General features: G+C 43.8%; 19 non-coding genes across 19 annotated transcripts; all 19 read left to right on the forward strand.

Annotated features, from left to right (window-relative positions):
* Positions 1–69: 69 nt before the first annotated feature.
* Positions 70–141, forward strand: trnap-agg (transfer RNA proline (anticodon AGG)). Its single transcript has one exon. It is a non-coding gene; the product is annotated as a tRNA-Pro (tRNA).
* Positions 142–1,031: 890 nt separating this feature from the next.
* Positions 1,032–1,103, forward strand: trnap-agg (transfer RNA proline (anticodon AGG)). Its single transcript has one exon. It is a non-coding gene; the product is annotated as a tRNA-Pro (tRNA).
* A 1,836-nt stretch (positions 1,104–2,939) lies between these two features.
* On the forward strand, positions 2,940–3,011 carry trnap-ugg (transfer RNA proline (anticodon UGG)). Its single transcript has one exon. It is a non-coding gene; the product is annotated as a tRNA-Pro (tRNA).
* An 881-nt stretch (positions 3,012–3,892) lies between these two features.
* trnap-ugg (transfer RNA proline (anticodon UGG)) lies at positions 3,893–3,964 on the forward strand. Its single transcript has one exon. It is a non-coding gene; the product is annotated as a tRNA-Pro (tRNA).
* Positions 3,965–5,801: 1,837 nt separating this feature from the next.
* Positions 5,802–5,873, forward strand: trnap-agg (transfer RNA proline (anticodon AGG)). Its single transcript has one exon. It is a non-coding gene; the product is annotated as a tRNA-Pro (tRNA).
* Positions 5,874–6,763: 890 nt separating this feature from the next.
* trnap-agg (transfer RNA proline (anticodon AGG)) lies at positions 6,764–6,835 on the forward strand. The gene has a single exon. It is a non-coding gene; the product is annotated as a tRNA-Pro (tRNA).
* Positions 6,836–7,707: 872 nt separating this feature from the next.
* On the forward strand, positions 7,708–7,779 carry trnap-agg (transfer RNA proline (anticodon AGG)). The gene has a single exon. It is a non-coding gene; the product is annotated as a tRNA-Pro (tRNA).
* An 883-nt stretch (positions 7,780–8,662) lies between these two features.
* trnap-agg (transfer RNA proline (anticodon AGG)) lies at positions 8,663–8,734 on the forward strand. The gene has a single exon. It is a non-coding gene; the product is annotated as a tRNA-Pro (tRNA).
* An 881-nt stretch (positions 8,735–9,615) lies between these two features.
* On the forward strand, positions 9,616–9,687 carry trnap-agg (transfer RNA proline (anticodon AGG)). The gene has a single exon. It is a non-coding gene; the product is annotated as a tRNA-Pro (tRNA).
* Positions 9,688–11,517: 1,830 nt separating this feature from the next.
* trnap-ugg (transfer RNA proline (anticodon UGG)) lies at positions 11,518–11,589 on the forward strand. Its single transcript has one exon. It is a non-coding gene; the product is annotated as a tRNA-Pro (tRNA).
* An 881-nt stretch (positions 11,590–12,470) lies between these two features.
* On the forward strand, positions 12,471–12,542 carry trnap-agg (transfer RNA proline (anticodon AGG)). The gene has a single exon. It is a non-coding gene; the product is annotated as a tRNA-Pro (tRNA).
* Positions 12,543–14,378: 1,836 nt separating this feature from the next.
* Positions 14,379–14,450, forward strand: trnap-agg (transfer RNA proline (anticodon AGG)). Its single transcript has one exon. It is a non-coding gene; the product is annotated as a tRNA-Pro (tRNA).
* A 1,830-nt stretch (positions 14,451–16,280) lies between these two features.
* Positions 16,281–16,352, forward strand: trnap-agg (transfer RNA proline (anticodon AGG)). Its single transcript has one exon. It is a non-coding gene; the product is annotated as a tRNA-Pro (tRNA).
* Positions 16,353–17,233: 881 nt separating this feature from the next.
* Positions 17,234–17,305, forward strand: trnap-ugg (transfer RNA proline (anticodon UGG)). Its single transcript has one exon. It is a non-coding gene; the product is annotated as a tRNA-Pro (tRNA).
* Positions 17,306–18,187: 882 nt separating this feature from the next.
* On the forward strand, positions 18,188–18,259 carry trnap-ugg (transfer RNA proline (anticodon UGG)). Its single transcript has one exon. It is a non-coding gene; the product is annotated as a tRNA-Pro (tRNA).
* An 883-nt stretch (positions 18,260–19,142) lies between these two features.
* On the forward strand, positions 19,143–19,214 carry trnap-agg (transfer RNA proline (anticodon AGG)). Its single transcript has one exon. It is a non-coding gene; the product is annotated as a tRNA-Pro (tRNA).
* A 1,835-nt stretch (positions 19,215–21,049) lies between these two features.
* Positions 21,050–21,121, forward strand: trnap-agg (transfer RNA proline (anticodon AGG)). Its single transcript has one exon. It is a non-coding gene; the product is annotated as a tRNA-Pro (tRNA).
* Positions 21,122–22,951: 1,830 nt separating this feature from the next.
* Positions 22,952–23,023, forward strand: trnap-agg (transfer RNA proline (anticodon AGG)). Its single transcript has one exon. It is a non-coding gene; the product is annotated as a tRNA-Pro (tRNA).
* An 891-nt stretch (positions 23,024–23,914) lies between these two features.
* Positions 23,915–23,986, forward strand: trnap-agg (transfer RNA proline (anticodon AGG)). Its single transcript has one exon. It is a non-coding gene; the product is annotated as a tRNA-Pro (tRNA).
* Positions 23,987–25,423: the final 1,437 nt, after the last annotated feature.

The following is a 25,423-nucleotide window of genomic DNA, read 5'->3' on the forward strand; positions in this document are numbered from 1 at the left end:
CTGCTTGAATTTGAAGGCCGATTTAAGTCTATCCTTTCAGAGTTCCAGACTTAAACACATGCTTCCTGTGGCTCGTTGGTCTAGGCGTATGATTCTCGCTTAGGGTGCGAGAGGTCCCGGGTTCAAATCCCGGACGAGCCCCCTTAAGATCACAAGCTCTTAGCTTCATGGAATTCTTTGGTAAGACACATTCCTTCTGGGGCATTGTAAATGTGTTGTGTGCCAAACGGTTCAATGTGATGTGTGACACCAATTTGTCTTTCTAAAACAAAATTGTTTATTTTGTGAAAGAGTCACTCTCATGAGTCATTGAGTGATGCCATTGACTGCACAGTCCCTGCCACGCAATCTGTATATGTCACATTTTGAGATTGCCTTGGAAACCTTACTGGGCAGGTACTAAAAAAATACCTGTAACCAGGTACTATCACCTAATGGAAACTTTAAAGATCGAGCTGAGTCAAGTTAAGCCAAGCTAGGTAGGTGCTAGTGGAAAAGGGCTATTAGAGATCACAAACTCTGATCGAAATTGAGGCCATTCAATTTCGGTGTAAAGACGTTAAACTACATATGTGAAGGTCTCATAATGGTTTCACCTGAAACCTCTGCTGATATTTACCCACGCCTTTTTTCACACCTTGGCTCATGTGATGTGTTTCATAGTTGGTCAACGACCCTGGTAAAGACAACCCCATCTAGGGTTTAAATACCTGGGACTCTCCAACGTTTAGTTTTAGATCTAACGAAGGTTCTCAGAGGAGAGGTGAAAGGTCTTCAAGGCACTTAGAGAATTCCAGCTGCTTTCTTTCAAAGCTCATCAGACTACCATGACGTGGATGACTGGGAACCCTTTTTTCTCATTCACTGTGTGCAGTCCCTCTGGAGTCATCCCTGTTGGAGCTTGTCAGTAGCAAAGGCCTGAAGGTACAAAAATGAATACTGAAGAGAGCTTAACACCATTCCTGCTTGAATTTGAAGGCCGATTTAAGTCTATCCTTTCAGAGTTCCAGACTTAAACACATGCTTCCTGTGGCTCGTTGGTCTAGGCGTATGATTCTCGCTTAGGGTGCGAGAGGTCCCGGGTTCAAATCCCGGACGAGCCCCCTTAAGATCACAAGCTCTTAGCTTCATGGAATTCTTTGGTAAGACACATTCCTTCTGGGGCATTGTAAATGTGTTGTGTGCCAAACGGTTCAATGTGATGTGTGACACCAATTTGTCTTTCTAAAACAAAATTGTTTATTTTGTGAAAGAGTCACTCTCATGAGTCATTGAGTGATGCCATTGACTGCACAGTCCCTGCCACGCAATCTGTATATGTCACATTTTGAGATTGCCTTGGAAACCTTACTGGGCAGGTACTAAAAAAATACCTGTAACCAGGTACTATCACCTAATGGAAACTTTAAAGATCGAGCTGAGTCAAGTTAAGCCAAGCTAGGTAGGTGCTAGTGGAAAAGGGCTATTAGAGATCACAAACTCTGATCGAAATTGAGGCCATTCAATTTCGGTGTAAAGACGTTAAACTACATATGTGAAGGTCTCATAATGGTTTCACCTCTGCTGATAATTACCCACGCCTTTTTTCACACCTTGGCTCATGTGATGTGTTTCATAGTTGGTCAACGACCCTGGTAAAGACAACCCCATCTAGGGTTTAAATACCTGGGACTCTCCAACATTTAGTTTTAGATCTAACGAAGGTTCTCAGAGGAGAGGTGAAAGGTCTTCAAGGCACTTAGAGAATTCCAGCTGCTTTCTTTCAAAGCTCATCAGACTACCATGACGTGGATGACTGGGAACCCTTTTTTCTCATTCACTGTGTGCAGTCCCTCTGGAGTCATCCCTGTTGGAGCTTGTCAGTAGCAAAGGCCTGAAGGTACAAAAATGAATACTGAAGAGAGCTTAACACCATTCCTGCTTGAATTTGAAGGCCGATTTAAGTCTATCCTTTCAGAGTTCCAGACTTAAACGCATGCTTCCTGTGGCTCGTTGGTCTAGGCGTATGACTTTTGCTTAGGGTGCGAGGGGTCCCGGGTTCAAATCCCGGACGAGCCCCCTTAAAATCACAAGCTCTAAGCTTCATGGAATTCTTTGGAAAGACACATTCCTTCTGGGGCATTGTAAATGTGTTGTGTGCCAAACCTTTCTATGTCATCTGTGACATCAACTTGTATTTCTAAAATAACGTCGTTGATTTTGTGAAGGAGTCACTCTCATGAGTCATTGAGTGATGCCATTGACTGCACAGTCCCTGCCACGCAATCTGTATATGTCACATTTTGAGATTGCCTTGGAAACCTTACTGGGCACTTACTAAAAAAATACCTGTAACCAGGTACTATCACCTAATGGAAACTTTAAAGATCGAGCTGAGTCAAGTTAAGCCAAGCTAGGTAGGTGCAAGTGGAAAAGCGTTAGAGATCACAAACTCTGATCGAAATTGAGGCCATTCAATTTTGGTGTAAAGACGTTAAACTACATATGTGAAGGTCTCATAATGGTTTCACCTCTGCTGATAATTACCCACGCCTTTTTTCCACCCCTTGGCTCATGTGATGTGTTTCATAGTTGGTCAACGACCCTGGTAAAGACAACCCGCTCTGGGTTTTAAATACCTGGGACTCTCCAACGTTTAGTTTTAGATCTAACGAAGGTTCTCAGAGGAGAGGTGAAAGGTCTTCAAGGCACTTAGAGAATTCCAGCTGCTTTCTTTCAAAGCTCATCAGACTACCATGACGTGGATGACTGGGAACCCTTTTTTCTCATTCACTGTGTGCAGTCCCTCTGGAGTCATCCCTGTTGGAGCTTGTCAGTAGCAAAGGCCTGAAGGTACAAAAATGAATACTGAAGAGAGCTTAACACCATTCCTGCTTGAATTTGAAGGCCGATTTAAGTCTATCCTTTCAGAGTTCCAGACTTAAACACATACTTCCTGTGGCTCGTTGGTCTAGGCGTATGATTCTCGCTTTGGGTGCGAGAGGTCCTGGGTTCAAATCCCGGACGAGCCCCCTTAAAATCACAAGCTCTTAGCTTCATGGAATTCTTTGGTAAGACACATTCCTTCTGGGGCATTGTAAATGTGTTGTGTGCCAAACCTTTCTATGTCATCTGTGACATCAACTTGTATTTCTAAAATAACGTTGTTGATTTTGTGAAGGAGTCACTCTCATGACTCATTGAGTGATGCCATTGACTGCACAGTCCCTGCCACGCAATCTGTATATGTCACATTTTGAGATTGCCTTGGAAACCTTACTGGGCAGGTACTAAAAAAATACCTGTAACCAGGTACTATCACCTAATGGAAACTTTAAAGATCGAGCTGAGTCAAGTTAAGCCAAGCTAGGTAGGTGCTAGTGGAAAAGCGTTAGAGATCACAAACTCTGATCGAAATTGAGGCCATTCAATTTCGGTGTAAAGACGTTAAACTACATATGTGAAGGTCTCATAATGGTTTCACCTCTGCTGATAATTACCCACGCCTTTTTTCCACCCCTTGGCTCATGTGATGTGTTTCATAGTTGGTCAACGACCCTGGTAAAGACAACCCACTCTGGGTTTTAAATACCTGGGACTCACCAACATTTAGTTTTAGATCTAACGAAGGTTCTCAGAGGAGAGGTGAAAGGTCTTCAAGGCACTTAGAGAATTCCAGCTGCTTTCTTTCAAAGCTCATCAGACTACCATGACGTGGATGACTGGGAACCCTTTTTTCTCATTCACTGTGTGCAGTCCCTCTGGAGTCATCCCTGTTGGAGCTTGTCAGTAGCAAAGGCCTGAAGGTACAAAAATGAATACTGAAGAGAGCTTAACACCATTCCTGCTTGAATTTGAAGGCCGATTTAAGTCTATCCTTTCAGAGTTCCAGACTTAAACACAGGCTTCCTGTGGCTCGTTGGTCTAGGCGTATGATTCTCGCTTTGGGTGCGAGAGGTCCCGGGTTCAAATCCCGGACGAGCCCCCTTAACATCACAAGCTCTAAGCTTCATGGAATTCTTTGGAAAGACACATTCCTTCTGGGGCATTGTAAATGTGTTGTGTGCCAAACCGTTCAATGTGATGTGTGACACCAATTTGTCTTTCTAAAACAATGTTTGTGAAGGAGTCACTCTCATGAGTCATTGAGTGATGCCATTGACTGCACAGTCCCTGCCACGCAATCTGTATATGTCACATTTTGAGATTGCCTTGGAAACCTTACTGGGCAGGTACTAAAAAATACCTGTAACCAGGTACTATCACCTAATGGAAACTTTAAAGATCGAGCTGAGTCAAGTTAAGCCAAGCTAGGTAGGTGCTAGTGGAAAAGGGCTATTAGAGATCACAAACTCTGATCGAAATTGAGGCCATTCAATTTCGGTGTAAAGACGTTAAACTACATATGTGAAGGTCTCATAATGGTTTCACCTCTGCTGATATTTACCCACGCCTTTTTTCCACCCCTTGGCTCATGTGATGTGTTTCCTAGTTGGTCAACGACCCTGGTAAAGACAACCCGCTCTGGGTTTTAAATACCTGGGACTCTCCAACGTTTAGTTTTAGATCTAACGAAGGTTCTCAGAGGAGAGGTGAAAGGTCTTCAAGGCACTTAGAGAATTCCAGCTGCTTTCTTTCAAAGCTCATCAGACTACCGTGACGTGGATGACTGGGAACCCTTTTTTCTCATTCACTGTGTGCAGTCCCTCTGGAGTCATCCCTGTTGGAGCTTGTCAGTAGCAAAGGCCTGAAGGTACAAAAATGAATACTGAAGAGAGCTTAACACCATTCCTGCTTGAATTTGAAGGCCGATTTAAGTCTATCCTTTCAGAGTTCCAGACTTAAACACAGGCTTCCTGTGGCTCGTTGGTCTAGGCGTATGATTCTCGCTTAGGGTGCGAGAGGTCACGGGTTCAAATCCCGGACGAGCCCCCTTAAGATCACAAGCTCTTAGCTTCATGGAATTCTTTGGTAAGACACATTCCTTCTGGGGCATTGTAAATGTGTTGTGTGCCAAACCTTTCTATGTCATCTGTGACATCAACTTGTATTTCTAAAATAACGTTGTTGATTTTGTGAAGGAGTCACTCTCATGACTCATTGAGTGATGCCATTGACTGCACAGTCCCTGCCACGCAATCTGTATATGTCACATTTTGAGATTGCCTTGGAAACCTTACTGGGCAGGTACTAAAAAATACCTGTAACCAGGTACTATCACCTAATGGAAACTTTAAAGATCGAGCTGAGTCAAGTTAAGCCAAGCTAGGTAGGTGCTAGTGGAAAAGGGCTATTAGAGATCACAAACTCTGATCGAAATTGAGGCCATTCAATTTCGGTGTAAAGACGTTAAACTACATATGTGAAGGTCTCATAATGGTTTCACCTGAAACCTCTGCTGATATTTACCCACGCCTTTTTTCCACCCCTTGGCTCATGTGATGTGTTTCATAGTTGGTCAACGACCCTGGTAAAGACAACCCGCTCTGGGTTTTAAATACCTGGGACTCTCCAACGTTTAGTTTTAGATCTAACGAAGGTTCTCAGAGGAGAGGTGAAAGGTCTTCAAGGCACTTAGAGAATTCCAGCTGCTTTCTTTCAAAGCTCATCAGACTACCATGACGTGGATGACTGGGAACCCTTTTTTCTCATTCACTGTGTGCAGTCCCTCTGGAGTCATCCCTGTTGGAGCTTGTCAGTAGCAAAGGCCTGAAGGTACAAAAATGAATACTGAAGAGAGCTTAACACCATTCCTGCTTGAATTTGAAGGCCGATTTAAGTCTATCCTTTCAGAGTTCCAGACTTAAACACATGCTTCCTGTGGCTCGTTGGTCTAGGCGTATGATTCTCGCTTAGGGTGCGAGAGGTCCCGGGTTCAAATCCCGGACGAGCCCCCTTAAGATCACAAGCTCTTAGCTTCATGGAATTCTTTGGTAAGACACATTCCTTCTGGGGCATTGTAAATGTGTTGTGTGCCAAACGGTTCAATGTGATGTGTGACACCAATTTGTCTTTCTAAAACAAAATTGTTTATTTTGTGAAAGAGTCACTCTCATGAGTCATTGAGTGATGCCATTGACTGCACAGTCCCTGCCACGCAATCTGTATATGTCACATTTTGAGATTGCCTTGGAAACCTTACTGGGCAGGTACTAAAAAAATACCTGTAACCAGGTACTATCACCTAATGGAAACTTTAAAGATCGAGCTGAGTCAAGTTAAGCCAAGCTAGGTAGGTGCTAGTGGAAAAGGGCTATTAGAGATCACAAACTCTGATCGAAATTGAGGCCATTCAATTTCGGTGTAAAGACGTTAAACTACATATGTGAAGGTCTCATAATGGTTTCACCTGAAACCTCTGCTGATATTTACCCACGCCTTTTTTCACACCTTGGCTCATGTGATGTGTTTCATAGTTGGTCAACGACCCTGGTAAAGACAACCCCATCTAGGGTTTAAATACCTGGGACTCTCCAACGTTTAGTTTTAGATCTAACGAAGGTTCTCAGAGGAGAGGTGAAAGGTCTTCAAGGCACTTAGAGAATTCCAGCTGCTTTCTTTCAAAGCTCATCAGACTACCATGACGTGGATGACTGGGAACCCTTTTTTCTCATTCACTGTGTGCAGTCCCTCTGGAGTCATCCCTGTTGGAGCTTGTCAGTAGCAAAGGCCTGAAGGTACAAAAATGAATACTGAAGAGAGCTTAACACCATTCCTGCTTGAATTTGAAGGCCGATTTAAGTCTATCCTTTCAGAGTTCCAGACTTAAACACATGCTTCCTGTGGCTCGTTGGTCTAGGCGTATGATTCTCGCTTAGGGTGCGAGAGGTCCCGGGTTCAAATCCCGGACGAGCCCCCTTAAGATCACAAGCTCTTAGCTTCATGGAATTCTTTGGTAAGACACATTCCTTCTGGGGCATTGTAAATGTGTTGTGTGCCAAACCTTTCTGTGACATCAACTTGTATTTCTAAAATAACGTTGTTGATTTTGTGAAGGAGTCACTCTCATGACTCATTGAGTGATGCCATTGACTGCACAGTCCCTGCCACGCAATCTGTATATGTCACATTTTGAGATTGCCTTGGAAACCTTACTGGGCAGGTACTAAAAAAATACCTGTAACCAGGTACTATCACCTAATGGAAACTTTAAAGATCGAGCTGAGTCAAGTTAAGCCAAGCTAGGTAGGTGCAAGTGGAAAAGCGTTAGAGATCACAAAGTCTGATCGAAATTGAGGCCATTCAATTTCGGTGTAAAGACGTTAAACTACATATGTGAAGGTCTCATAATGGTTTCACCTCTGCTGATAATTACCCACGCCTTTTTTCCACCCCTTGGCTCATGCGATGTGTTTCATAGTTGGTCAACGACCCTGGTAAAGACAACCCGCTCTGGGTTTTAAATACCTGGGACTCTCCAACGTTTAGTTTTAGATCTAACGAAGGTTCTCAGAGGAGAGGTGAAAGGTCTTCAAGGCACTTAGAGAATTCCAGCTGCTTTCTTTCAAAGCTCATCAGACTACCATGACGTGGATGACTGGGAACCCTTTTTTCTCATTCACTGTGTGCAGTCCCTCTGGAGTCATCCCTGTTGGAGCTTGTCAGTAGCAAAGGCCTGAAGGTACAAAAATGAATACTGAAGAGAGCTTAACACCATTCCTGCTTGAATTTGAAGGCCGATTTAAGTCTATCCTTTCAGAGTTCCAGACTTAAACACATGCTTCCTGTGGCTCGTTGGTCTAGGCGTATGATTCTCGCTTAGGGTGCGAGAGGTCCCGGGTTCAAATCCCGGACGAGCCCCCTTAAGATCACAAGCTCTTAGCTTCATGGAATTCTTTGGTAAGACACATTCCTTCTGGGGCATTGTAAATGTGTTGTGTGCCAAACGGTTCAATGTGATGTGTGACACCAATTTGTCTTTCTAAAACAACGTTGTTTATTTTGTGAAGGAGTCACTCTCATGAGTCATTGAGTGATGCCATTGACTGCACAGTCCCTGCCACGCAATCTGTATATGTCACATTTTGAGATTGCCTTGGAAACCTTACTGGGCAGGTACTAAAAAATACCTGTAACCAGGTACTATCACCTAATGGAAACTTTAAAGATCGAGCTGAGTCAAGTTAAGCCAAGCTAGGTAGGTGCTAGTGGAAAAGGGCTATTAGAGATCACAAACTCTGATCGAAATTGAGGCCATTCAATTTCGGTGTAAAGACGTTAAACTACATATGTGAAGGTCTCATAATGGTTTCACCTCTGCTGATATTTACCCACGCCTTTTTTCCACCCCTTGGCTCATGTGATGTGTTTCCTAGTTGGTCAACGACCCTGGTAAAGACAACCCGCTCTGGGTTTTAAATACCTGGGACTCTCCAACGTTTAGTTTTAGATCTAACGAAGGTTCTCAGAGGAGAGGTGAAAGGTCTTCAAGGCACTTAGAGAATTCCAGCTGCTTTCTTTCAAAGCTCATCAGACTACCATGACGTGGATGACTGGGAACCCTTTTTTCTCATTCACTGTGTGCAGTCCCTCTGGAGTCATCCCTGTTGGAGCTTGTCAGTAGCAAAGGCCTGAAGGTACAAAAATGAATACTGAAGAGAGCTTAACACCATTCCTGCTTGAATTTGAAGGCCGATTTAAGTCTATCCTTTCAGAGTTCCAGACTTAAACACAGGCTTCCTGTGGCTCGTTGGTCTAGGCGTATGATTCTCGCTTAGGGTGCGAGAGGTCCCGGGTTCAAATCCCGGACGAGCCCCCTTAAGATCACAAGCTCTTAGCTTCATGGAATTCTTTGGTAAGACACATTCCTTCTGGGGCATTGTAAATGTGTTGTGTGCCAAACCTTTCTATGTCATCTGTGACATCAACTTGTATTTCTAAAATAACGTTGTTGATTTTGTGAAGGAGTCACTCTCATGACTCATTGAGTGATGCCATTGACTGCACAGTCCCTGCCACGCAATCTGTATATGTCACATTTTGAGATTGCCTTGGAAACCTTACTGGGCAGGTACTAAAAAAATACCTGTAACCAGGTACTATCACCTAATGGAAACTTTAAAGATCGAGCTGAGTCAAGTTAAGCCAAGCTAGGTAGGTGCAAGTGGAAAAGCGTTAGAGATCACAAACTCTGATCGAAATTGAGGCCATTCAATTTCGGTGTAAAGACGTTAAACTACATATGTGAAGGTCTCATAATGGTTTCACCTCTGCTGATAATTACCCACGCCTTTTTTCCACCCCTTGGCTCATGCGATGTGTTTCATAGTTGGTCAACGACCCTGGTAAAGACAACCCGCTCTGGGTTTTAAATACCTGGGACTCTCCAACGTTTAGTTTTAGATCTAACGAAGGTTCTCAGAGGAGAGGTGAAAGGTCTTCAAGGCACTTAGAGAATTCCAGCTGCTTTCTTTCAAAGCTCATCAGACTACCATGACGTGGATGACTGGGAACCCTTTTTTCTCATTCACTGTGTGCAGTCCCTCTGGAGTCATCCCTGTTGGAGCTTGTCAGTAGCAAAGGCCTGAAGGTACAAAAATGAATACTGAAGAGAGCTTAACACCATTCCTGCTTGAATTTGAAGGCCGATTTAAGTCTATCCTTTCAGAGTTCCAGACTTAAACACATGCTTCCTGTGGCTCGTTGGTCTAGGCGTATGATTCTCGCTTAGGGTGCGAGAGGTCCCGGGTTCAAATCCCGGACGAGCCCCCTTAAGATCACAAGCTCTTAGCTTCATGGAATTCTTTGGTAAGACACATTCCTTCTGGGGCATTGTAAATGTGTTGTGTGCCAAACCGTTCAATGTGATGTGTGACACCAATTTGTCTTTCTAAAACGACGTTGTTTATTTTGTGAAAGAGTCACTCTCATGAGTCATTGAGTGATGCCATTGACTGCACAGTCCCTGCCACGCAATCTGTATATGTCACATTTTGAGATTGCCTTGGAAACCTTACTGGGCAGGTACTAAAAAAATACCTGTAACCAGGTACTATCACCTAATGGAAACTTTAAAGATCGAGCTGAGTCAAGTTAAGCCAAGCTAGGTAGGTGCTAGTGGAAAAGGGCTATTAGAGATCACAAACTCTGATCGAAATTGAGGCCATTCAATTTCGGTGTAAAGACGTTAAACTACATATGTGAAGGTCTCATAATGGTTTCACCTCTGCTGATAATTACCCACGCCTTTTTTCACACCTTGGCTCATGTGATGTGTTTCATAGTTGGTCAACGACCCTGGTAAAGACAACCCCATCTAGGGTTTAAATACCTGGGACTCTCCAACATTTAGTTTTAGATCTAACGAAGGTTCTCAGAGGAGAGGTGAAAGGTCTTCAAGGCACTTAGAGAATTCCAGCTGCTTTCTTTCAAAGCTCATCAGACTACCATGACGTGGATGACTGGGAACCCTTTTTTCTCATTCACTGTGTGCAGTCCCTCTGGAGTCATCCCTGTTGGAGCTTGTCAGTAGCAAAGGCCTGAAGGTACAAAAATGAATACTGAAGAGAGCTTAACACCATTCCTGCTTGAATTTGAAGGCCGATTTAAGTCTATCCTTTCAGAGTTCCAGACTTAAACGCATGCTTCCTGTGGCTCGTTGGTCTAGGCGTATGACTTTTGCTTAGGGTGCGAGGGGTCCCGGGTTCAAATCCCGGACGAGCCCCCTTAACATCACAAGCTCTAAGCTTCATGGAATTCTTTGGAAAGACACATTCCTTCTGGGGCATTGTAAATGTGTTGTGTGCCAAACCGTTCAATGTGATGTGTGACACCAATTTGTCTTTCTAAAACAATGTTTGTGAAGGAGTCACTCTCATGAGTCATTGAGTGATGCCATTGACTGCACAGTCCCTGCCACGCAATCTGTATATGTCACATTTTGAGATTGCCTTGGAAACCTTACTGGGCAGGTACTAAAAAATACCTGTAACCAGGTGCTATCACCTAATGGAAACTTTAAAGATCGAGCTGAGTCAAGTTAAGCCAAGCTAGGTAGGTGCTAGTGGAAAAGGGCTATTAGAGATCACAAACTCTGATCGAAATTGAGGCCATTCAATTTCGGTGTAAAGACGTTAAACTACATATGTGAAGGTCTCATAATGGTTTCACCTCTGCTGATATTTACCCACGCCTTTTTTCCACCCCTTGGCTCATGTGATGTGTTTCCTAGTTGGTCAACGACCCTGGTAAAGACAACCCGCTCTGGGTTTTAAATACCTGGGACTCTCCAACGTTTAGTTTTAGATCTAACGAAGGTTCTCAGAGGAGAGGTGAAAGGTCTTCAAGGCACTTAGAGAATTCCAGCTGCTTTCTTTCAAAGCTCATCAGACTACCATGACGTGGATGACTGGGAACCCTTTTTTCTCATTCACTGTGTGCAGTCCCTCTGGAGTCATCCCTGTTGGAGCTTGTCAGTAGCAAAGGCCTGAAGGTACAAAAATGAATACTGAAGAGAGCTTAACACCATTCCTGCTTGAATTTGAAGGCCGATTTAAGTCTATCCTTTCAGAGTTCCAGACTTAAACACAGGCTTCCTGTGGCTCGTTGGTCTAGGCGTATGATTCTCGCTTAGGGTGCGAGAGGTCCCGGGTTCAAATCCCGGACGAGCCCCCTTAAGATCACAAGCTCTTAGCTTCATGGAATTCTTTGGTAAGACACATTCCTTCTGGGGCATTGTAAATGTGTTGTGTGCCAAACCTTTCTATGTCATCTGTGACATCAACTTGTATTTCTAAAATAACGTTGTTGATTTTGTGAAGGAGTCACTCTCATGACTCATTGAGTGATGCCATTGACTGCACAGTCCCTGCCACGCAATCTGTATATGTCACATTTTGAGATTGCCTTGGAAACCTTACTGGGCAGGTACTAAAAAAATACCTGTAACCAGGTACTATCACCTAATGGAAACTTTAAAGATCGAGCTGAGTCAAGTTAAGCCAAGCTAGGTAGGTGCAAGTGGAAAAGCGTTAGAGATCACAAACTCTGATCGAAATTGAGGCCATTCAATTTCGGTGTAAAGACGTTAAACTACATATGTGAAGGTCTCATAATGGTTTCACCTCTGCTGATAATTACCCACGCCTTTTTTCCACCCCTTGGCTCATGCGATGTGTTTCATAGTTGGTCAACGACCCTGGTAAAGACAACCCGCTCTGGGTTTTAAATACCTGGGACTCTCCAACGTTTAGTTTTAGATCTAACGAAGGTTCTCAGAGGAGAGGTGAAAGGTCTTCAAGGCACTTAGAGAATTCCAGCTGCTTTCTTTCAAAGCTCATCAGACTACCATGACGTGGATGACTGGGAACCCTTTTTTCTCATTCACTGTGTGCAGTCCCTCTGGAGTCATCCCTGTTGGAGCTTGTCAGTAGCAAAGGCCTGAAGGTACAAAAATGAATACTGAAGAGAGCTTAACACCATTCCTGCTTGAATTTGAAGGCCGATTTAAGTCTATCCTTTCAGAGTTCCAGACTTAAACACAGGCTTCCTGTGGCTCGTTGGTCTAGGCGTATGATTCTCGCTTAGGGTGCGAGAGGTCCCGGGTTCAAATCCCGGACGAGCCCCCTTAAGATCACAAGCTCTTAGCTTCATGGAATTCTTTGGTAAGACACATTCCTTCTGGGGCATTGTAAATGTGTTGTGTGCCAAACCGTTCAATGTGATCTGGGACACCAATTTGTCTTTCTAAAACAACGTTTGTGAAGGAGTCACTCTCATGACTCATTGAGTGATGCCATTGACTGCACAGTCCCTGCCACGGAATCTGTATATGTCACATTTTGAGATTGCCTTGGAAACCTTACTGGGCAGGTACTAAAAAATACCTGTAACCAGGTACTATCACCTAATGGAAACTTTAAAGATCGAGCTGAGTCAAGTTAAGCCAAGCTAGGTAGGTGCTAGTGGAAAAGGGCTATTAGAGATCACAAACTCTGATCGAAATTGAGGCCATTCAATTTCGGTGTAAAGACGTTAAACTACATATGTGAAGGTCTCATAATGGTTTCACCTGAAACCTCTGCTGATATTTACCCACGCCTTTTTTCCACCCCTTGGCTCATGTGATGTGTTTCATAGTTGGTCAACGACCCTGGTAAAGACAACCCGCTCTGGGTTTTAAATACCTGGGACTCTCCAACGTTTAGTTTTAGATCTAACGAAGGTTCTCAGAGGAGAGGTGAAAGGTCTTCAAGGCACTTAGAGAATTCCAGCTGCTTTCTTTCAAAGCTCATCAGACTACCATGACGTGGATGACTGGGAACCCTTTTTTCTCATTCACTGTGTGCAGTCCCTCTGGAGTCATCCCTGTTGGAGCTTGTCAGTAGCAAAGGCCTGAAGGTACAAAAATGAATACTGAAGAGAGCTTAACACCATTCCTGCTTGAATTTGAAGGCCGATTTAAGTCTATCCTTTCAGAGTTCCAGACTTAAACACATGCTTCCTGTGGCTCGTTGGTCTAGGCGTATGACTTTTGCTTAGGGTGCGAGGGGTCCCGGGTTCAAATCCCGGACGAGCCCCCTTAACATCACAAGCTCTAAGCTTCATGGAATTCTTTGGAAAGACACATTCCTTCTGGGGCATTGTAAATGTGTTGTGTGCCAAACCGTTCAATGTGATGTGTGACACCAATTTGTCTTTCTAAAACAATGTTTGTGAAGGAGTCACTCTCATGAGTCATTGAGTGATGCCATTGACTGCACAGTCCCTGCCACGCAATCTGTATATGTCACATTTTGAGATTGCCTTGGAAACCTTACTGGGCAGGTACTAAAAAATACCTGTAACCAGGTACTATCACCTAATGGAAACTTTAAAGATTGAGCTGAGTCAAGTTAAGCCAAGCTAGGTAGGTGCTAGTGGAAAAGGGCTATTAGAGATCACAAACTCTGATCGAAATTGAGGCCATTCAATTTCGGTGTAAAGACGTTAAACTACATATGTGAAGGTCTCATAATGGTTTCACCTGAAACCTCTGCTGATATTTACCCACGCCTTTTTTCCACCCCTTGGCTCATGTGATGTGTTTCATAGTTGGTCAACGACCCTGGTAAAGACAACCCGCTCTGGGTTTTAAATACCTGGGACTCTCCAACGTTTAGTTTTAGATCTAACGAAGGTTCTCAGAGGAGAGGTGAAAGGTCTTCAAGGCACTTAGAGAATTCCAGCTGCTTTCTTTCAAAGCTCATCAGACTACCATGACGTGGATGACTGGGAACCCTTTTTTCTCATTCACTGTGTGCAGTCCCTCTGGAGTCATCCCTGTTGGAGCTTGTCAGTAGCAAAGGCCTGAAGGTACAAAAATGAATACTGAAGAGAGCTTAACACCATTCCTGCTTGAATTTGAAGGCCGATTTAAGTCTATCCTTTCAGAGTTCCAGACTTAAACACATGCTTCCTGTGGCTCGTTGGTCTAGGCGTATGATTCTCGCTTAGGGTGCGAGAGGTCCCGGGTTCAAATCCCGGACGAGCCCCCTTAAGATCACAAGCTCTTAGCTTCATGGAATTCTTTGGTAAGACACATTCCTTCTGGGGCATTGTAAATGTGTTGTGTGCCAAACGGTTCAATGTGATGTGTGACACCAATTTGTCTTTCTAAAACGACGTTGTTTATTTTGTGAAAGAGTCACTCTCATGAGTCATTGAGTGATGCCATTGACTGCACAGTCCCTGCCACGCAATCTGTATATGTCACATTTTGAGATTGCCTTGGAAACCTTACTGGGCAGGTACTAAAAAAATACCTGTAACCAGGTACTATCACCTAATGGAAACTTTAAAGATCGAGCTGAGTCAAGTTAAGCCAAGCTAGGTAGGTGCTAGTGGAAAAGGGCTATTAGAGATCACAAACTCTGATCGAAATTGAGGCCATTCAATTTCGGTGTAAAGACGTTAAACTACATATGTGAAGGTCTCATAATGGTTTCACCTCTGCTGATAATTACCCACGCCTTTTTTCACACCTTGGCTCATGTGATGTGTTTCATAGTTGGTCAACGACCCTGGTAAAGACAACCCCATCTAGGGTTTAAATACCTGGGACTCTCCAACATTTAGTTTTAGATCTAACGAAGGTTCTCAGAGGAGAGGTGAAAGGTCTTCAAGGCACTTAGAGAATTCCAGCTGCTTTCTTTCAAAGCTCATCAGACTACCATGACGTGGATGACTGGGAACCCTTTTTTCTCATTCACTGTGTGCAGTCCCTCTGGAGTCATCCCTGTTGGAGCTTGTCAGTAGCAAAGGCCTGAAGGTACAAAAATGAATACTGAAGAGAGCTTAACACCATTCCTGCTTGAATTTGAAGGCCGATTTAAGTCTATCCTTTCAGAGTTCCAGACTTAAACGCATGCTTCCTGTGGCTCGTTGGTCTAGGCGTATGACTTTTGCTTAGGGTGCGAGGGGTCCCGGGTTCAAATCCCGGACGAGCCCCCTTAACATCACAAGCTCTAAGCTTCATGGAATTCTTTGGAAAGACACATTCCTTCTGGGGCATTGTAAATGTGTTGTGTGCCAAACCGTTCAATGTGATGTGTGACACCAATTTGTCTTTCTAAAACAATGTTTGTGAAGGAGTCACTCTCATGAGTCATTGAGTGATGCCATTGACTGCACAGTCCCTGCCACGCAATCTGTATATGTCACATTTTGAGATTGCCTTGGAAACCTTACTGGGCAGGTACTAAAAAATACCTGTAACCAGGTACTATCACCTAATGGAAACTTTAAAGATCGAGCTGAGTCAAGTTAAGCCAAGCTAGGTAGGTGCTAGTGGAAAAGGGCTATTAGAGATCACAAACTCTGATCGAAATTGAGGCCATTCAATTTCGGTGTAAAGACGTTAAACTACATATGTGAAGGTCTCATAATGGTTTCACCTCTGCTGATATTTACCCACGCCTTTTTTCCACCCCTTGGCTCATGTGATGTGTTTCCTAGTTGGTCAACGACCCTGGTAAAGACAACCCGCTCTGGGTTTTAAATACCTGGGACTCTCCAACGTTTAGTTTTAGATCTAACGAAGGTTCTCAGAGGAGAGGTGAAAGGTCTTCAAGGCACTTAGAGAATTCCAGCTGCTTTCTTTCAAAGCTCATCAGACTACCATGACGTGGATGACTGGGAACCCTTTTTTCTCATTCACTGTGTGCAGTCCCTCTGGAGTCATCCCTGTTGGAGCTTGTCAGTAGCAAAGGCCTGAAGGTACAAAAATGAATACTGAAGAGAGCTTAACACCATTCCTGCTTGAATTTGAAGGCCGATTTAAGTCTATCCTTTCAGAGTTCCAGACTTAAACACAGGCTTCCTGTGGCTCGTTGGTCTAGGCGTATGATTCTCGCTTAGGGTGCGAGAGGTCCCGGGTTCAAATCCCGGACGAGCCCCCTTAAGATCACAAGCTCTTAGCTTCATGGAATTCTTTGGTAAGACACATTCCTTCTGGGGCATTGTAAATGTGTTGTGTGCCAAACCTTTCTATGTCATCTGTGACATCAACTTGTATTTCTAAAATAACGTTGTTGATTTTGTGAAGGAGTCACTCTCATGACTCATTGAGTGATGCCATTGACTGCACAGTCCCTGCCACGCAATCTGTATATGTCACATTTTGAGATTGCCTTGGAAACCTTACTGGGCAGGTACTAAAAAAATACCTGTAACCAGGTACTATCACCTAATGGAAACTTTAAAGATCGAGCTGAGTCAAGTTAAGCCAAGCTAGGTAGGTGCAAGTGGAAAAGCGTTAGAGATCACAAACTCTGATCGAAATTGAGGCCATTCAATTTCGGTGTAAAGACGTTAAACTACATATGTGAAGGTCTCATAATGGTTTCACCTCTGCTGATAATTACCCACGCCTTTTTTCCACCCCTTGGCTCATGCGATGTGTTTCATAGTTGGTCAACGACCCTGGTAAAGACAACCCGCTCTGGGTTTTAAATACCTGGGACTCTCCAACGTTTAGTTTTAGATCTAACGAAGGTTCTCAGAGGAGAGGTGAAAGGTCTTCAAGGCACTTAGAGAATTCCAGCTGCTTTCTTTCAAAGCTCATCAGACTACCATGACGTGGATGACTGGGAACCCTTTTTTCTCATTCACTGTGTGCAGTCCCTCTGGAGTCATCCCTGTTGGAGCTTGTCAGTAGCAAAGGCCTGAAGGTACAAAAATGAATACTGAAGAGAGCTTAACACCATTCCTGCTTGAATTTGAAGGCCGATTTAAGTCTATCCTTTCAGAGTTCCAGACTTAAACACAGGCTGCCTGTGGCTCGTTGGTCTAGGCGTATGATTCTCGCTTTGGGTGCGAGAGGTCCCGGGTTCAAATCCCGGACGAGCCCCCTTAAAATCACAAGCTCTTAGCTTCATGGAATTCTTTGGTAAGACACATTCCTTCTGGGGCATGGTAAATGTGTTGTGTGCCAAACCTTTCTATGTCATCTGTGACATCAACTTGTATTTCTAAAATAACGTTGTTGATTTTGTGAAGGAGTCACTCTCATGACTCATTGAGTGATGCCATTGACTGCACAGTCCCTGCCACGCAATCTGTATATGTCACATTTTGAGATTGCCTTGGAAACCTTACTGGGCAGGTACTAAAAAACATACCTGTAACCAGGTACTATCACCTAATGGAAACTTTAAAGATCGAGCTGAGTCAAGTTAAGCCAAGCTAGGTAGGTGCTAGTGGAAAAGCGTTAGAGATCACAAACTCTGATCGAAATTGAGGCCATTCAATTTCGGTGTAAAGACGTTAAACTACATATGTGAAGGTCTCATAATGGTTTCACCTCTGCTGATAATTACCCACGCCTTTTTTCCACCCCTTGGCTCATGTGATGTGTTTCATAGTTGGTCAACGACCCTGGTAAAGACAACCCACTCTGGGTTTTAAATACCTGGGACTCTCCAACATTTAGTTTTAGATCTAACGAAGGTTCTCAGAGGAGAGGTGAAAGGTCTTCAAGGCACTTAGAGAATTCCAGCTGCTTTCTTTCAAAGCTCATCAGACTACCATGACGTGGATGACTGGGAACCCTTTTTTCTCATTCACTGTGTGCAGTCCCTCTGGAGTCATCCCTGTTGGAGCTTGTCAGTAGCAAAGGCCTGAAGGTACAAAAATGAATACTGAAGAGAGCTTAACACCATTCCTGCTTGAATTTGAAGGCCGATTTAAGTCTATCCTTTCAGAGTTCCAGACTTAAACACAGGCTTCCTGTGGCTCGTTGGTCTAGGCGTATGATTCTCGCTTTGGGTGCGAGAGGTCCCGGGTTCAAATCCCGGACGAGCCCCCTTAAAATCACAAGCTCTTACCTTCATGGAATTTTTTGGAAAGACACATTCCTTCTGGGGCATTGTAAATGTGTTGTGTGCCAAACCTTTCTATGTCATCTGTGACATCAACTTGTATTTCTAAAATAACGTTGTTGATTTTGTGAAGGAGTCACTCTCATGACTCATTGAGTGATGCCATTGACTGCACAGTCCCTGCCACGCAATCTGTATATGTCACATTTTGAGATTGCCTTGGAAACCTTACTGGGCAGGTACTAAAAAATACCTGTAACCAGGTACTATCACCTAATGGAAACTTTAAAGATCGAGCTGAGTCAAGTTAAGCCAAGCTAGGTAGGTGCTAGTGGAAAAGGGCTATTAGAGATCACAAACTCTGATCGAAATTGAGGCCATTCAATTTCGGTGTAAAGACGTTAAACTACATATGTGAAGGTCTCATAATGGTTTCACCTCTGCTGATATTTACCCACGCCTTTTTTCCACCCCTTGGCTCATGTGATGTGTTTCCTAGTTGGTCAACGACCCTGGTAAAGACAACCCGCTCTGGGTTTTAAATACCTGGGACTCTCCAACGTTTAGTTTTAGATCTAACGAAGGTTCTCAGAGGAGAGGTGAAAGGTCTTCAAGGCACTTAGAGAATTCCAGCTGCTTTCTTTCAAAGCTCATCAGACTACCATGACGTGGATGACTGGGAACCCTTTTTTCTCATTCACTGTGTGCAGTCCCTCTGGAGTCATCCCTGTTGGAGCTTGTCAGTAGCAAAGGCCTGAAGGTACAAAAATGAATACTGAAGAGAGCTTAACACCATTCCTGCTTGAATTTGAAGGCCGATTTAAGTCTATCCTTTCAGAGTTCCAGACTTAAACACAGGCTTCCTGTGGCTCGTTGGTCTAGGCGTATGATTCTCGCTTAGGGTGCGAGAGGTCCCGGGTTCAAATCCCGGACGAGCCCCCTTAAGATCACAAGCTCTTAGCTTCATGGAATTCTTTGGTAAGACACATTCCTTCTGGGGCATTGTAAATGTGTTGTGTGCCAAACCTTTCTATGTCATCTGTGACATCAACTTGTATTTCTAAAATAACGTTGTTGATTTTGTGAAGGAGTCACTCTCATGAGTCATTGAGTGATGCCATTGACTGCACAGTCCCTGCCACGCAATCTGTATATGTCACATTTTGAGATTGCCTTGGAAACCTTACTGGGCAGGTACTAAAAAAATACCTGTAACCAGGTACTATCACCTAATGGAAACTTTAAAGATCGAGCTGAGTCAAGTTAAGCCAAGCTAGGTAGGTGCAAGTGGAAAAGCGTTAGAGATCACAAACTCTGATCGAAATTGAGGCCATTCAATTTCGGTGTAAAGACGTTAAACTACATATGTGAAGGTCTCATAATGGTTTCACCTCTGCTGATAATTACCCACGCCTTTTTTCCACCCCTTGGCTCATGTGATGTGTTTCATAGTTGGTCAACGACCCTGGTAAAGACAACCCGCTCTGGGTTTTAAATACCTGGGACTCTCCAACGTTTAGTTTTAGATCTAACGAAGGTTCTCAGAGGAGAGGTGAAAGGTCTTCAAGGCACTTAGAGAATTCCAGCTGCTTTCTTTCAAAGCTCATCAGACTACCATGACGTGGATGACTGGGAACCCTTTTTTCTCATTCACTGTGTGCAGTCCCTCTGGAGTCATCCCTGTTGGAGCTTGTCAGTAGCAAAGGCCTGAAGGTACAAAAATGAATACTGAAGAGAGCTTAACACCATTCCTGCTTGAATTTGAAGGCCGATTTAAGTCTATCCTTTCAGAGTTCCAGACTTAAACACATGCTTCCTGTGGCTCGTTGGTCTAGGCGTATGACTTTTGCTTAGGGTGCGAGGGGTCCCGGGTTCAAATCCCGGACGAGCCCCCTTAACATCACAAGCTCTAAGCTTCATGGAATTCTTTGGAAAGACACATTCCTTCTGGGGCATTGTAAATGTGTTGTGTGCCAAACCGTTCAATGTGATGTGTGACACCAATTTGTCTTTCTAAAACAATGTTTGTGAAGGAGTCACTCTCATGAGTCATTGAGTGATGCCATTGACTGCACAGTCCCTGCCACGCAATCTGTATATGTCACATTTTGAGATTGCCTTGGAAACCTTACTGGGCAGGTACTAAAAAATACCTGTAACCAGGTACTATCACCTAATGGAAACTTTAAAGATCGAGCTGAGTCAAGTTAAGCCAAGCTAGGTAGGTGCTAGTGGAAAAGGGCTATTAGAGATCACAAACTCTGATCGAAATTGAGGCCATTCAATTTCGGTGTAAAGACGTTAAACTACATATGTGAAGGTCTCATAATGGTTTCACCTGAAACCTCTGCTGATATTTACCCACGCCTTTTTTCCACCCCTTGGCTCATGTGATGTGTTTCCTAGTTGGTCAACGACCCTGGTAAAGACAACCCGCTCTGGGTTTTAAATACCTGGGACTCTCCAACGTTTAGTTTTAGATCTAACGAAGGTTCTCAGAGGAGAGGTGAAAGGTCTTCAAGGCACTTAGAGAATTCCAGCTGCTTTCTTTCAAAGCTCATCAGACTACCATGACGTGGATGACTGGGAACCCTTTTTTCTCATTCACTGTGTGCAGTCCCTCTGGAGTCATCCCTGTTGGAGCTTGTCAGTAGCAAAGGCCTGAAGGTACAAAAATGAATACTGAAGAGAGCTTAACACCATTCCTGCTTGAATTTGAAGGCCGATTTAAGTCTATCCTTTCAGAGTTCCAGACTTAAACACATGCTTCCTGTGGCTCGTTGGTCTAGGCGTATGATTCTCGCTTAGGGTGCGAGAGGTCCCGGGTTCAAATCCCGGACGAGCCCCCTTAAGATCACAAGCTCTTAGCTTCATGGAATTCTTTGGTAAGACACATTCCTTCTGGGGCATTGTAAATGTGTTGTGTGCCAAACGGTTCAATGTGATGTGTGACACCAATTTGTCTTTCTAAAACGACGTTGTTTATTTTGTGAAAGAGTCACTCTCATGAGTCATTGAGTGATGCCATTGACTGCACAGTCCCTGCCACGCAATCTGTATATGTCACATTTTGAGATTGCCTTGGAAACCTTACTGGGCAGGTACTAAAAAAATACCTGTAACCAGGTACTATCACCTAATGGAAACTTTAAAGATCGAGCTGAGTCAAGTTAAGCCAAGCTAGGTAGGTGCTAGTGGAAAAGGGCTATTAGAGATCACAAACTCTGATCGAAATTGAGGCCATTCAATTTCGGTGTAAAGACGTTAAACTACATATGTGAAGGTCTCATAATGGTTTCACCTCTGCTGATAATTACCCACGCCTTTTTTCACACCTTGGCTCATGTGATGTGTTTCATAGTTGGTCAACGACCCTGGTAAAGACAACCCCATCTAGGGTTTAAATACCTGGGACTCTCCAACATTTAGTTTTAGATCTAACGAAGGTTCTCAGAGGAGAGGTGAAAGGTCTTCAAGGCACTTAGAGAATTCCAGCTGCTTTCTTTCAAAGCTCATCAGACTACCATGACGTGGATGACTGGGAACCCTTTTTTCTCATTCACTGTGTGCAGTCCCTCTGGAGTCATCCCTGTTGGAGCTTGTCAGTAGCAAAGGCCTGAAGGTACAAAAATGAATACTGAAGAGAGCTTAACACCATTCCTGCTTGAATTTGAAGGCCGATTTAAGTCTATCCTTTCAGAGTTCCAGACTTAAACGCATGCTTCCTGTGGCTCGTTGGTCTAGGCGTATGACTTTTGCTTAGGGTGCGAGGGGTCCCGGGTTCAAATCCCGGACGAGCCCCCTTAACATCACAAGCTCTAAGCTTCATGGAATTCTTTGGAAAGACACATTCCTTCTGGGGCATTGTAAATGTGTTGTGTGCCAAACCGTTCAATGTGATGTGTGACACCAATTTGTCTTTCTAAAACAATGTTTGTGAAGGAGTCACTCTCATGAGTCATTGAGTGATGCCATTGACTGCACAGTCCCTGCCACGCAATCTGTATATGTCACATTTTGAGATTGCCTTGGAAACCTTACTGGGCAGGTACTAAAAAATACCTGTAACCAGGTACTATCACCTAATGGAAACTTTAAAGATCGAGCTGAGTCAAGTTAAGCCAAGCTAGGTAGGTGCTAGTGGAAAAGGGCTATTAGAGATCACAAACTCTGATCGAAATTGAGGCCATTCAATTTCGGTGTAAAGACGTTAAACTACATATGTGAAGGTCTCATAATGGTTTCACCTCTGCTGATATTTACCCACGCCTTTTTTCCACCCCTTGGCTCATGTGATGTGTTTCCTAGTTGGTCAACGACCCTGGTAAAGACAACCCGCTCTGGGTTTTAAATACCTGGGACTCTCCAACGTTTAGTTTTAGATCTAACGAAGGTTCTCAGAGGAGAGGTGAAAGGTCTTCAAGGCACTTAGAGAATTCCAGCTGCTTTCTTTCAAAGCTCATCAGACTACCATGACGTGGATGACTGGGAACCCTTTTTTCTCATTCACTGTGTGCAGTCCCTCTGGAGTCATCCCTGTTGGAGCTTGTCAGTAGCAAAGGCCTGAAGGTACAAAAATGAATACTGAAGAGAGCTTAACACCATTCCTGCTTGAATTTGAAGGCCGATTTAAGTCTATCCTTTCAGAGTTCCAGACTTAAACACAGGCTTCCTGTGGCTCGTTGGTCTAGGCGTATGATTCTCGCTTAGGGTGCGAGAGGTCCCGGGTTCAAATCCCGGACGAGCCCCCTTAAGATCACAAGCTCTTAGCTTCATGGAATTCTTTGGTAAGACACATTCCTTCTGGGGCATTGTAAATGTGTTGTGTGCCAAACCTTTCTATGTCATCTGTGACATCAACTTGTATTTCTAAAATAACGTTGTTGATTTTGTGAAGGAGTCACTCTCATGACTCATTGAGTGATGCCATTGACTGCACAGTCCCTGCCACGCAATCTGTATATGTCACATTTTGAGATTGCCTTGGAAACCTTACTGGGCAGGTACTAAAAAAATACCTGTAACCAGGTACTATCACCTAATGGAAACTTTAAAGATCGAGCTGAGTCAAGTTAAGCCAAGCTAGGTAGGTGCTAGTGGAAAAGGGCTATTAGAGATCACAAACTCTGATCGAAATTGAGGCCATTCAATTTCGGTGTAAAGACGTTAAACTACATATGTGAAGGTCTCATAATGGTTTCACCTGAAACCTCTGCTGATATTTACCCACGCCTTTTTTCCACCCCTTGGCTCATGTGATGTGTTTCCTAGTTGGTCAACGACCCTGGTAAAGACAACCCGCTCTGGGTTTTAAATACCTGGGACTCTCCAACGTTTAGTTTTAGATCTAACGAAGGTTCTCAGAGGAGAGGTGAAAGGTCTTCAAGGCACTTAGAGAATTCCAGCTGCTTTCTTTCAAAGCTCATCAGACTACCATGACGTGGATGACTGGGAACCCTTTTTTCTCATTCACTGTGTGCAGTCCCTCTGGAGTCATCCCTGTTGGAGCTTGTCAGTAGCAAAGGCCTGAAGGTACAAAAATGAATACTGAAGAGAGCTTAACACCATTCCTGCTTGAATTTGAAGGCCGATTTAAGTCTATCCTTTCAGAGTTCCAGACTTAAACACATGCTTCCTGTGGCTCGTTGGTCTAGGCGTATGATTCTCGCTTAGGGTGCGAGAGGTCCCGGGTTCAAATCCCGGACGAGCCCCCTTAAGATCACAAGCTCTTAGCTTCATGGAATTCTTTGGTAAGACACATTCCTTCTGGGGCATTGTAAATGTGTTGTGTGCCAAACGGTTCAATGTGATGTGTGACACCAATTTGTCTTTCTAAAACGACGTTGTTTATTTTGTGAAAGAGTCACTCTCATGAGTCATTGAGTGATGCCATTGACTGCACAGTCCCTGCCACGCAATCTGTATATGTCACATTTTGAGATTGCCTTGGAAACCTTACTGGGCAGGTACTAAAAAAATACCTGTAACCAGGTACTATCACCTAATGGAAACTTTAAAGATCGAGCTGAGTCAAGTTAAGCCAAGCTAGGTAGGTGCTAGTGGAAAAGGGCTATTAGAGATCACAAACTCTGATCGAAATTGAGGCCATTCAATTTCGGTGTAAAGACGTTAAACTACATATGTGAAGGTCTCATAATGGTTTCACCTCTGCTGATAATTACCCACGCCTTTTTTCACACCTTGGCTCATGTGATGTGTTTCATAGTTGGTCAACGACCCTGGTAAAGACAACCCCATCTAGGGTTTAAATACCTGGGACTCTCCAACATTTAGTTTTAGATCTAACGAAGGTTCTCAGAGGAGAGGTGAAAGGTCTTCAAGGCACTTAGAGAATTCCAGCTGCTTTCTTTCAAAGCTCATCAGACTACCATGACGTGGATGACTGGGAACCCTTTTTTCTCATTCACTGTGTGCAGTCCCTCTGGAGTCATCCCTGTTGGAGCTTGTCAGTAGCAAAGGCCTGAAGGTACAAAAATGAATACTGAAGAGAGCTTAACACCATTCCTGCTTGAATTTGAAGGCCGATTTAAGTCTATCCTTTCAGAGTTCCAGACTTAAACACATGCTTCCTGTGGCTCGTTGGTCTAGGCGTATGACTTTTGCTTAGGGTGCGAGGGGTCCCGGGTTCAAATCCCGGACGAGCCCCCTTAAGATCACAAGCTCTTAGCTTCATGGAATTCTTTGGTAAGACACATTCCTTCTGGGGCATTGTAAATGTGTTGTGTGCCAAACCTTTCTATGTCATCTGTGACATCAACTTGTATTTCTAAAATAACGTTGTTGATTTTGTGAAGGAGTCACTCTCATGACTCATTGAGTGATGCCATTGACTGCACAGTCCCTGCCACGCAATCTGTATATGTCACATTTTGAGATTGCCTTGGAAACCTTACTGGGCAGGTACTAAAAAAATACCTGTAACCAGGTACTATCACCTAATGGAAACTTTAAAGATCGAGCTGAGTCAAGTTAAGCCAAGCTAGGTAGGTGCAAGTGGAAAAGCGTTAGAGATCACAAACTCTGATCGAAATTGAGGCCATTCAATTTCGGTGTAAAGACGTTAAACTACATATGTGAAGGTCTCATAATGGTTTCACCTCTGCTGATAATTACCCACGCCTTTTTTC

The sequence above is a fragment of the Maylandia zebra genome, linkage group LG18 (genome assembly GCF_041146795.1).
Source record: "Maylandia zebra isolate NMK-2024a linkage group LG18, Mzebra_GT3a, whole genome shotgun sequence".
NCBI classification, from domain to species: Eukaryota; Metazoa; Chordata; class Actinopteri; order Cichliformes; family Cichlidae; genus Maylandia; species Maylandia zebra.